The following is an 11,549-nucleotide window of genomic DNA, read 5'->3' on the forward strand; positions in this document are numbered from 1 at the left end:
AGAGAGAGTTGAAAGAGTGTGAGGGAAAGAGGATGAACAGACTCAAGCGAGAGAGAATAAAAGCTCGCAGGCAGCTCTTCCGGCCTGTCATTACTCAAGCTATCGTGTGCCTTATTCGGGACATGTGTAGTCCATCCGGCCAACATGCCATATGCAGGAAAATTGCTAATAGTACACAGAATGGCCCCTTTAAGGGTGAAGTTTTTATCAAATGACACATCATATGCCTCAACTCCGTTATCGCATAAGTCTTTTAACTCCTCGATCAGTGGTTGGAGGATAACATCAAGACTAGCTCATGGATGATTTGGTCATGAATTCAGAATTGTCAGAAATAAATACTCACTCCTCATGCACATATCTAGAGGCAAGTTGTATGGAGTCAAGATCACTAGCCACAACGAATGATTTTTTTGACATCCCAAAAGGATTGAAACCGTCCGTACATAGTCCAAGATAAACGTTTCGCGGTTCGCTTGCAAATGAGGGATGCAATTGCTGAAGATTCTTCCACTCAGCCGCATCTGATGGATGACACATTACTCCTTCTTCCGAATCATGCTCAGCATGCCATCTCATAGAAGCTGCAGTCTTCTCGGATTGGTACATTCTCTTCAGTCTATCTCCAATGGGTAAGTACCACATCTTACTATATGGTATTCTTGTTCTTCCTTCACTAACCTTATACCTTTGTTTCTCGCAAAACTTGGAATGCTCCAACTTATCATCTTCTTTTTAGAAGAGCATACAATTATCTATACATACATCAATAGTATGATATGGCAATCCTAGCTATCAATGTCTCGGTCTCGTAATATAAACCAGTTACCTGATCGCCATAAATCCTCAACTTAGCAAATGACTCGATATTGTGCTAGGTTTCAACAATTTTGAATTCGCACATACTACACAAGGACAGTAACACCTACCTCTTCAATTTTGTGCATTGCTCCTCGCAAACTCGATGAACTGTTCCACACCCGTCGAAAGATGATTAGTTCCAGGATCGATCCGGTTGTACATCCATTCTCGTGAATGATAACTCCACATCGCTTTCCCTAACTTTTTCCCTCCTTTTTTTTCTTCTCTCCTCACTTTTCTTTTTTTCCCCTTCTCTCTCTTATTTTCTTCCTTCTTTCTCTCTCTTATTTTCTTACTCACTTCGAGTTTGGATACCGAAGAAGTGAAGAAGCGTTTTTTTATATAGGGTATTTTTTGTGACGCTTTTATAACTCTTCTCAAAAGAGTCGAGACTTGTTTAACAGGAAACATTCATGACTACGATTAGTGAGTAAGAGAAATTTTGGAGTAAGGAAAGCAAAATGGAGAATCTTAGATCGTAAGCATCCTAAGTATGGTTTGACTAAGTGGATCAAGATTTTGACGGCGACCATGGAACTACACAACTTCATACGTGAATCACATCGAGAGGATTATGATTTTATACGTTGGCAAAGAACGAAAGATTATCATATTCATGGTGATGAAGAAGAAGATAACAGTGATAATGATGATGATGATGATGATAGTGGTGGTGGTGGTGGTGGTGGATACACTCCATATGAACCTACAGGAAACAAAGCAGTTGAAGGGATACCTGATACTATCACAGATCTGGATATTAATGATGGTGGTAAAGGGATATAAAGGGAAGATATTTGCAAGCAAATAGGAGTATCAAATTGGTATAATTATATATGATATACAAAATGTGTTCCATTTCACTCAGCCTAAAAAAAAAAAGGTACTTTCTGGTATAATGTTCAGGGGAGAGTTGTGATTGGAGGATTCTAGCTTGTGATATGAAGGGGTCTGGATACTATGAGATCAGGAAAGCTTATTGAGAACATAAATGCCCCATTGATACCATAAACAATTACTTGAAAAAAACAACATCTAAGGTGATTGCAACTGTGTACAAATCGAAGTAAAGTGACCCACCCAAAGGACCAACCCCTATGGATCTGCAGTAGATAGTACTTGAAGATCTTAGAGTATCAGCATTGTACAAAAATGTTGGAAAGCAAAGTTAAAAGCTGATGAGGATGTATTTGGGCCTAAGGATGAGTCTTACGATGATTTAGGTGAATACTTGTTTACTCAAACTGATAAGGAAATAATCGAACAATCTGAACACGAATTAACGATAGATTGAGGAGTACAAATAAAGAGGTAGAGAAACATGAAGTAACGAAGATGACGGTGTACCTGAGATCGTACTCTGGAAAACTCATGAGGAGAAGGAAGACACGGAGAAACCGAAAGATCTACAGGGAAATTTTTTTTAATTTTTGAAAAAACGACAGAGAAACCTTCAACTTTAAGAGAGAGAGTTGAAAGAGTGTGAGGGAAAGAGGAAGAACAGACTCAAGCGAGACAGAATAAAAGCTCGCAGGCAGCTCTTCCGGCCTGTCATTACTCAAGCTGTCGTGTGCCTTATTCGGGACATGTGTAGTCCATCCGACCAAAATGCCATATGCAGGAAAATCGCTAATAGTCCACAGAATTGCCACTTTAAGTTTGAAGTTTTGATCTAATGACACATCATATGCCTCAACTCCGTTATCCCATAAGTCTTTTAACTCCTCGATCAGTGGTTGGAGGATAACATCAAGACTAGCTCATGGATGTTTTGGTCCTGAATTCAGAATTGTCAGAAATAAATACTCACTCCTCATGCACATATCTAGAGGCAAGTTGTATGGAGTCAAGATCACTAGCCACAACAAATGATTTTTGGACATCCCAAAAGGATTGAAACCGTATGTACATAGTCCAAGATAAACGTTTCGCGGTTCGCTTGCAAATGAGGGATGCAATTGCTGAAGATTCTTCCACTCAGCCGCATCTGATGGATGACACATTACTCCTTGTTCCGAATCATGCTCAGCATGCCATTTCATAGAAGCTGCAGTTTTCTCGGATTGGTACATTCTCTTCAATCTATCTCCAATGGGTAAGTACTACATCTTACTATATGATATTCTTGTTCTTCCTTCACTAACCTTATACCTTGGTTTCTCGCAAAACTTGGAATGCTCCAATTTATCATCTTCTTTCCAGAAGAGCATACAATTATCTATACATACATCAATAGTATGATATGGCAATCCTAGCTATCAATGTCTCGGTCTCGTAATATAAACCAGTTACCTGATTACCCTCTGGTAAAAACTCCGTAAACATTTCTGCCCATGAATCCATGCAAGTTTCAGACAAACTGTAATCGACCTTATTGTTCATGAATAGAGCTCCTAACGATAATTTTGATTGACCTTCCCGACATCCGTCATAAAGTGAAGTATTGGCAGCAGCTAACATATCATAGAATCGTTTTGCTTCTTGGGTGGGTTCTTCATAAACACGATCATTTCCAATTTGATCATGTTCATGATGATCATTATACGGTACCGAACCATGAAATGCATCATTAACAATCTCAACATATACATTATGCCCATCAAAACCTACTGGTTCACAACTATTCCCCTCTCCATTATCAAATTCCATTGGTTCATGACTAGTATTATCTGGATTATCAGCGTAAAGACCACTATTTCCCTCCCCATCAACATCATAATCTTCTCCATGTTCATACCAGACATAATAATTCGTCATAAATCCTCAACTTAGCAAATGACTCGATATTGTGCTAGGTTTCAACAATTTTGAATTCGCACATACTACACAAGGACAGTAACACATACCTCTTCAATTTTGTGCATTGCTACTCGCAAACTTGATGAACTGTTCCACACCCGTCGAAAGATGATTAGTTCCAGAATCGATCCGGTTGTACATCCATTCTCGTGAAGGATAACTCCACATCCATTTCTCTAACTTTTTCCCTCCTTTTTTTTCTTCTCTCCTCACTTTTCTTTTTTTCCCCTTCTCTCTCTTCTTTTCTTCCTTCTCTCTCTCTCTCTCTTATTTTCTTACTCACTTCGAGTTTGGATACCGAAGAAGTGAAGAAGCGTTTGTTTATATAGGGTATTTTTTGTGATGCTTTTATAACTCTTCTCAAAAGAGTCGAGAGTTGTTTAACAGGAAACATTCATGACTACGATCAGTGAGTGAGAGAACTTTTGGAGTATGGAAAGCAAAATGGAGAATCTTAGATCGTAAGCATCCTAAGTATGGTTTGACTAAGTGGATCAAGATTTTGACGGCGACCATGGCACTACACAACTTCATACGTGAATCACCTCGAGAGGATTATGATTTTATACGTTGGCAAAGAACGAAAGATTATCATATTCATGGTGATGAAGAAGAAGATAACAGTGATAATGATGATGATGATGATGATGATAGTGGTGGTGGTGGTGGTGGATACACTCCATATGAACCTACAGGAAACAAAGCAGTTGAAGGGATACCTGATACTATCACAGATCTGGATATTAATGATGGTGGTAAAGGGATATAAAGGGAAGATATTTGCAAGCAAATAGGAGTATCAAATTGGTATAATTATATATGATATACAAAATGTGTTCCATTTCACTCAGCCTAAAAAAAAAGGTCCTTTCTGGTATAATGTTCAGGGGAGAGTTGTGATTAGAGGATTCTATCTTGTGATATGAAAGGGTCTGGATACTATGAGATCAGGAAAGCTTATTTGGAACATAAATGCCCCATTGATACCAGAAACAATTACTTGAAAAAACAACATCTAAGGTGATTGCAACTGTGTACAAATCGAAGTAAAGTGACCCACCCAAAGGACCAACCCCTATGGATCTGCAGCAGATACTACTTGAAGATCTTAGAGTGTCAGCATTGTACAAAAATGTTGGAAAGCAAAGTTAAAAGCTGATGAGAATGTATTTGGGCCTGAGGATGAGTCTAACGATGATCTAGGTGAATACTTGTTTACTCAAACTGATAAGGAAATAATCGAACAATCAGAACACGAATTAACGATAGATTGAGGAGTACAAATAAAGAGGTAGAGAAACATGAAGTAACGAAGATGTACGGTGTACCTGAGATCGTACTCTGTAAAACTCATGAGGAGAAGGAAGACACGGAGAAGCCGAAGGATCTGCAGGGAAATTTTTTTAAATTTTTGAAGAAACGACAGAGAAACCTTCAAATTTAAGAGAGAGAGTTGAAAGAGTGTGAGGGAAAGAGGATGAACAGACTCAAGCGAGAGAGAATAAAAGCTCGCAGGTAGCTCTTCCGGCCTGTCATTACTCAAGCTGTCGTGTGCCTTATTCGGGACATTTGTAGCCCATCCGGCCAATATGTCATATGCAGGAAAATCGCTAATAGTCCACAGAATGGCCGCTTTAAGGTTAAAGTTTTGATTTAATGACACATCATATGCCTCAACTCCGTTATCCCATAAGTCTTTTAACTCCTCGATTAGTGGTTGGAGGATAACATCAAGACTAGCTCATGGATGATTTGGTCCTGAATTCAGAATTGTCATAAATAAATAATCACTCCTCATGCACATATCTAGAGGCAAGTCGTATGGAGTCAAGATCACTAGCCACAACGAATGATTTTTGGACATCCCAAAAAGATTGAAACCGTTCGTACATAGTCCAAGATAAACGTTTCGCGGTTCGCTTGCAAATGAGGGATGCAATTGCTGAAGATTCTTCCACTTAGCCGCATCTGATGGATGACACATTACTCCTTCTTCCGAATCATGCTCAGCATGCCATCTCATAGAAGCTGCAGTCTTCTCGGATTGGTACATTCTTTTCAGTCTATCTCCAATGGGTAAGTACCACATCTTACTATATGGTATTCTTGTTTTTCCTTCACTAACCTTATACCTTGGTTTCTCGCAAAACTTGGAATCCATGCAAGCTTCAGACAAACTGTAATCGACCTTATTGTTCATGAATAGAGCTCCTAACGATAATGTCGATTGACCTTCCCGACATCCGTCACATAGTGGAGTATTGGCAGCAGCTAACATATCATATAATCGTTTTGCTTCTGGTGTGGGTTCTTCATAAACATGATCATTTCCAATTTGATCATGTTCATGATGATCATTATACGGTACCGAACCATGAAATGCATCATTAACAATCTCAACATATACATTATGTCCATCAAAACCTACTGGTTCACAACTATTCCCCTCTCCATGATCAAATTCCATTGGTTCATGACTAGTATTATCTGGATTATCAGTGTAAAGACCACTATTTCCCTCCCCATCAACATCATAATCTTCTCCATGTTCATACCAGACATAATAATTCGCCATAAATCCTCAACTTAGCAAATGACTCGATATTGTGCTAGGTTTCAACAATTTTGAATTGGCACATACTACACAAGGACAGTAACACCTATCTCTTCAATTTTGTGCATTGCTACTCGCAAACTCGATGAAATGTTCCACACCCGTCGAAAGATAATTAGTTCCAGGATCGTGAAGGATAACTCTACATCGCTTTCTCTAACTTTTTCCCTCCTTTTTTTTTCTTCTCTCCTCTATTTTCTTTTTTTCCCCTTCTCTCTCTTCTTTTCTTCCTTCTCTCTCTCTCCCTTATTTTCTTACTCACTTCGAGTTTGGATACCGAAGAAGTGAAGAAGCGTTTGTTTATATAGGGTATTTTTTGTGACGCTTTTATAACTTTTCTCAAAAGAGTCGCAAAAATTAGTTATAACCGAACGTTTTCAACGATTTCAAACAACTTTTTCCGACTTCTTTGCGACTAAAACTAACGGCGTCGCAATAGTTAACTATACTGAACTTTCATATTTTCAACGTTTGTACCAACATTTTACTACTCCTTTCCCACTAATCTGTGACTACAAGAAGGAGTTACAAATCAGTCCCTCTTTTGTGACTGGTTTGCGACTAACACTTCGGACTATACAAACGGTCACAAAGTAGTCGCTAATATAGACTCTTTTCCAACTACTTTTGTTTAGTCGCAAAGTAGTTGCCAAACAGACGCAAAGATGAGACTATTTCGAGACTTTAAATGTTCATCGTTAATTACCGATGTTTTTCCATCTGGATGTTCTATAGTCGTTCATGTGTCGTAAAATAGTCACAACATCGTCGCTCTTTTTTGCGACCGAAATAAGAGTCACAACAGGTAGTCCCCAATCACGATCCTAGTTAAATATTTATTCAAGATCAATGAGAGTCTATTCTCTAGTATAAGAGTATAATATCATACAGACGAAAAGAAAACGAAGATTACCTTTACCATGCACTCAAAGATAAAACAGCTCATTAAGTCCTTCAACTTTATAATATGATGATTTAACTTACGAATTAGCTTGGAAAGATAAAATTATGCATCATCCTTGAACACAAGCATAGAGATCATAAATTATATATTGCCTTTAGTAATCAGATACAAAACATTTACTTCTCGCATATTCACACACTCTTCCCAATAATAACATTTTGGGTTGCTGTTATTTTCCAACCCGTACTAACCCCATTCTCACTAATACGACCCAAACTTTCCGACTCTTCATAAAACAGTATAAACTTTATATATTCTTTACGAAACAACATGTACTTTTGAAAAGCTTAATATTCCTACCCCTCCAATCGAGACAAATACTAATGATTAGTAAACCAGATTAAATCGTTAAATAGCGTTTACTGTTCACGTTGACTCCATTAGGGTTTGACTTGATATGATGTCGTTTAGAAGAGACTCTAAACCTAAGAAACAAATTAGATTTGGGAATTTAGGGTTCAAACAAAATCAACAACTCAAATTATTTTTATGGTTATGTCTATGGGGAAGAGTCAATGGGGACGAGTGTTATGTTTTGTTGTTGTTTGGATTATGTAATTTTGTTTGGTATGTGTTAATCAACGTAAGTATAGTTAGTGAAAAATTGAATAACCAGATTTTGATAGACAATTTTAAAAACATGTTCATCTCGTTGGAGGTTTGGAGGTGACTCTAATGATGACGAGTCTTGTGAGTCGATACCCCATGTTGGGAATGGTCAACCACATGATTTTGTTGATTACACTATGAATTGGTTTTAGATTATGTCATATCTATAAACAATGAATAATTGCAGAAAAATATGATTGAAACGGGCATGGGTAATGTAGTTCTGAAATCAGAATGCTAGAAACAAAACTCCTAATGAAATATGAACAAAATTCTTAATGAGAAACGAGCGTGTGTTAATGAAATAGCATTCATCCAACTAAACATAAATCCCAAGGTGCCTACAAATTTATCAAAATAACATAATAATTGACAAAACAAAAACCTGTAATAACTCCTAAAACCAAACAAAAAACATGTAACTTACTTCTCACAACCCTTTCTTCCTAAACCTGCTATGACAACCTAGATAGTGCTTCCTTGTGAGAGTGTGATTGTCTCTCGTGCTTGAAATGTAGAAGGACCAGCCTCATCAAGCTTTTTCTTCTTCTTCTTATACATCGTACTTTTGGTACTTCTCTCACTCTTCTTACTATTTTCTCCTTTGGAAACTTAATACATCCAGCTGAGTTATGTCCAGTTTCAGCACACTTACTACAATGCATGATTCTTCCTTGCCTTCCAAATTTAACTGTCCCATCTTTTTTTCCATCCTTCTTTCCCTTCTGCTTTTTTGGTGCTTTCTTCTTCTTCTTCTTCTTTTTTTTTTTTTGGGTGACTCATTCTTCCCTTTGATTTGATTATAATTATTCTTTTGTCCCTTCTTTCCCCCAGGCAGGTTTGGATCTGGAGATTTCGTTAGCAAAACATAGTTGTTAGTCATCCAATATTGTGGACCTCTTACCGGAGCAGGACTTTTGTCATACACTTCTTTCCATATCTCAGTACTGAAGAATGGGGACACAAAATCATTTACATCCTTATCAACATCTAAGATTGATGCATAAGCATGTTCACATGGGATCCCTGTAATTTGCCACTTGCAGCATGAATACTCCCATTTAACGGTTGATAAGTTGCAGAGTGTAAGTTTCCATCCAAGAAAACATCAAATCGCCAATGTGTTCCTTTTGTGATTTCACATAACATAGCACATTCTTTCTCTTCCTCTAGAATTTATATTGCATATTCAGACAACTTCTTTTTCCATTTGGTTATTTTCATATTTCTCTTTGTAATCCTTCCCATTGCATGCCTTCTTTTAGTTTCCACCACTGGAACTAATGCCTTTGCTCTTGCCTTGACAATTGTTGAGTTAAAAGACTATGTTGCATTATTGTCCACATCCTCACAACTACTACCAATCTTATAATAAGCTCTTGACCAACTCTTTGGATCCTCTTTTATCACATCATCATACAAGGACAAATCATTAGCTCTAAGCTTGTTCAGATTTGCCTGAAACTGTGCATGATTAGAACTCCAAGCTAAGTGCCACACAAGTTCTTTAAGCAAGTCTTTGTTACCATCCCTATATAATTACAAGAAATAAACATAAGCAAGCAAACAACAATGATAGAAGAAAAATTAAACAATACATGACATATACAAATTACACTAACAAGAAGATTTACTTTAGAACGATCAGATATGATGACATAATCCTTCCCATCCTTGAGATCCAAATCAGCCTTGAGTAGTTTCAGAAACCACATCCAATAATCAGGAATTTCAGTTTGTACAGCTGCCCACACAATTGGATATATCGGATTGTTGGCATCATGAGCAATAGTAGTCAATAAGCAACCTTTGACGGCTTGTTTTAGGAAAGATCCATCAATTCCAATGATAGGCCAACAATAGTAAAAACCTTTTTTCGTTGCTCCAAGACACACATAAAAACGGTTAAAAACATCTTCAATGACGTCACCATCCGCTTTAGGGATTGTATCAACTATCGCAGTGGATCCTGGATTTGAATTTATGATTTCTGCCGCATATCCTCTAAGGTGAGCAAAATGTTAAGCATATTCTTCTTGAAGCCACCGCAAAATTAGAAGTCTTCCTCTCTGCACTTGTCCTTTAGAACTTAGTATGTTCCATTGTTCTTTAATGTGCCTGTGAATATCAAGAGGCATGTACTTAGGTTGCATCCTTAGTTTATTCATGAAAAGCCTTCCAATCACAAGACTCTTCAACAACTTGCATTTCCCATTGGGAGTTCATCTATGATATCCACACTTAGTCCTCAAAACCCACAATTGTCTTGCCTTGTTGAATGCGCAGTAGACTTTCCAATCACAGTCCTTATCTTGAGCACAACGAAACCTGATTTTGTCATTCCCCATCTGTCTTGTTTAATGTTTTCTCTCGATCTCAAAGCATGATGTAAAACAGCCTATTTGAACTCAAATCCAGTAAGGAATGTTCTTCCAATAGCTAAATTTATCACTAGTTCCCATCCTAATTTTCCTATCTTTAATAACTACATGATCTTCCTCTTCATCTGAACTTTCTGGGATGGTATTCCGATTTATCCTAAATTCATCAAACCAGTTTGCTACAGATTCTTCTATTTCGAACTCAAACCTTTCAACTATGTCTTCTTCATGATCTTAATCTGTTGATTCCTTCTGCTTATCCTTACTCTCTTTTGTTCTATGTTGCTTCGCCTTACCTCATTCATGGCTTCACTATCTCCAGCCTCATCGTTACCATTCTCTTTGTCATCTCCATCATCACTGCTGCTATTATCTCCATCATCTCTGCTCTCAATGTCATTATTCTCATCATCTCTATCACACTCATTCTCTTCGGCAGAGACTTCGAGACCATCGAGATCTTCATCACTTTCACTGTAATTGGGATCATCTGGATCACTCTCATACACAACAACCGTTGATTTTGTCATCCATACTCTTCGAAATTATGCAAAAACCCAAACTTTTACTCAAAATCGATTTCCCCCAAATTGATGAAAAACCCTAATTTTGCCCAGATATTCTTTAATCCCTTTGTCTATCTAAAAGACGTCATATAGCTAGTTTTAATCGAGTCAAGCCGCAATGAAGTCAAAAAGTGAATAGTAAACGCTATTTAGCGGTATAACCTGGTTTACTGATCGTTAATCTTTGACTCGATTGGAGGGCTAGGAATATTAAGCTTTTTAAAAATACATGTTGTTTCATAAAGAGTATATAAAGTTTATGTTGTTTTATGAAGAGTCGGTAAGTTTGGGTCGTATTAGTGAGAACGGGGTTAGTACGGGTTAGAAAATAACGGCAACCCTAACATTTTCTCTTCCTATTTTAACAATCTAAAGGAAACACAATGTATAATTAGCTACACACACGCACTACTGTATACGACTTTATACACACTACCACACCAACCTCAGTTCGTGAACCTTGTTCCTCTTAACAAAACCAAACAAAACAAAGATTAATAAGATTTAATCTCTTAGTTTTTGTCTCAGTTAATTCGTCGAACACTTGTGTGCACACAGAACTCTATAAATAGAAACCCTAAGATTCTTTTATAATGCTATATCCATAAGTTAGCATATATATGTCTGTGAACTTTGACCTTCCTATGAAAAATAATTAGGCTAATCAAACCTTTACAATCATAACATCACCAAGCAACTTGCTCGGCTCCTAATCGTTTCTCCCTCCAAGCTGAATCTGACCGATCCAATTTCCA

The sequence above is a fragment of the Capsella rubella genome, unplaced genomic scaffold (genome assembly GCF_000375325.1).
Source record: "Capsella rubella cultivar Monte Gargano unplaced genomic scaffold, Caprub1_0 scaffold_8, whole genome shotgun sequence".
Classification (NCBI taxonomy): Eukaryota; Viridiplantae; Streptophyta; class Magnoliopsida; order Brassicales; family Brassicaceae; genus Capsella; species Capsella rubella.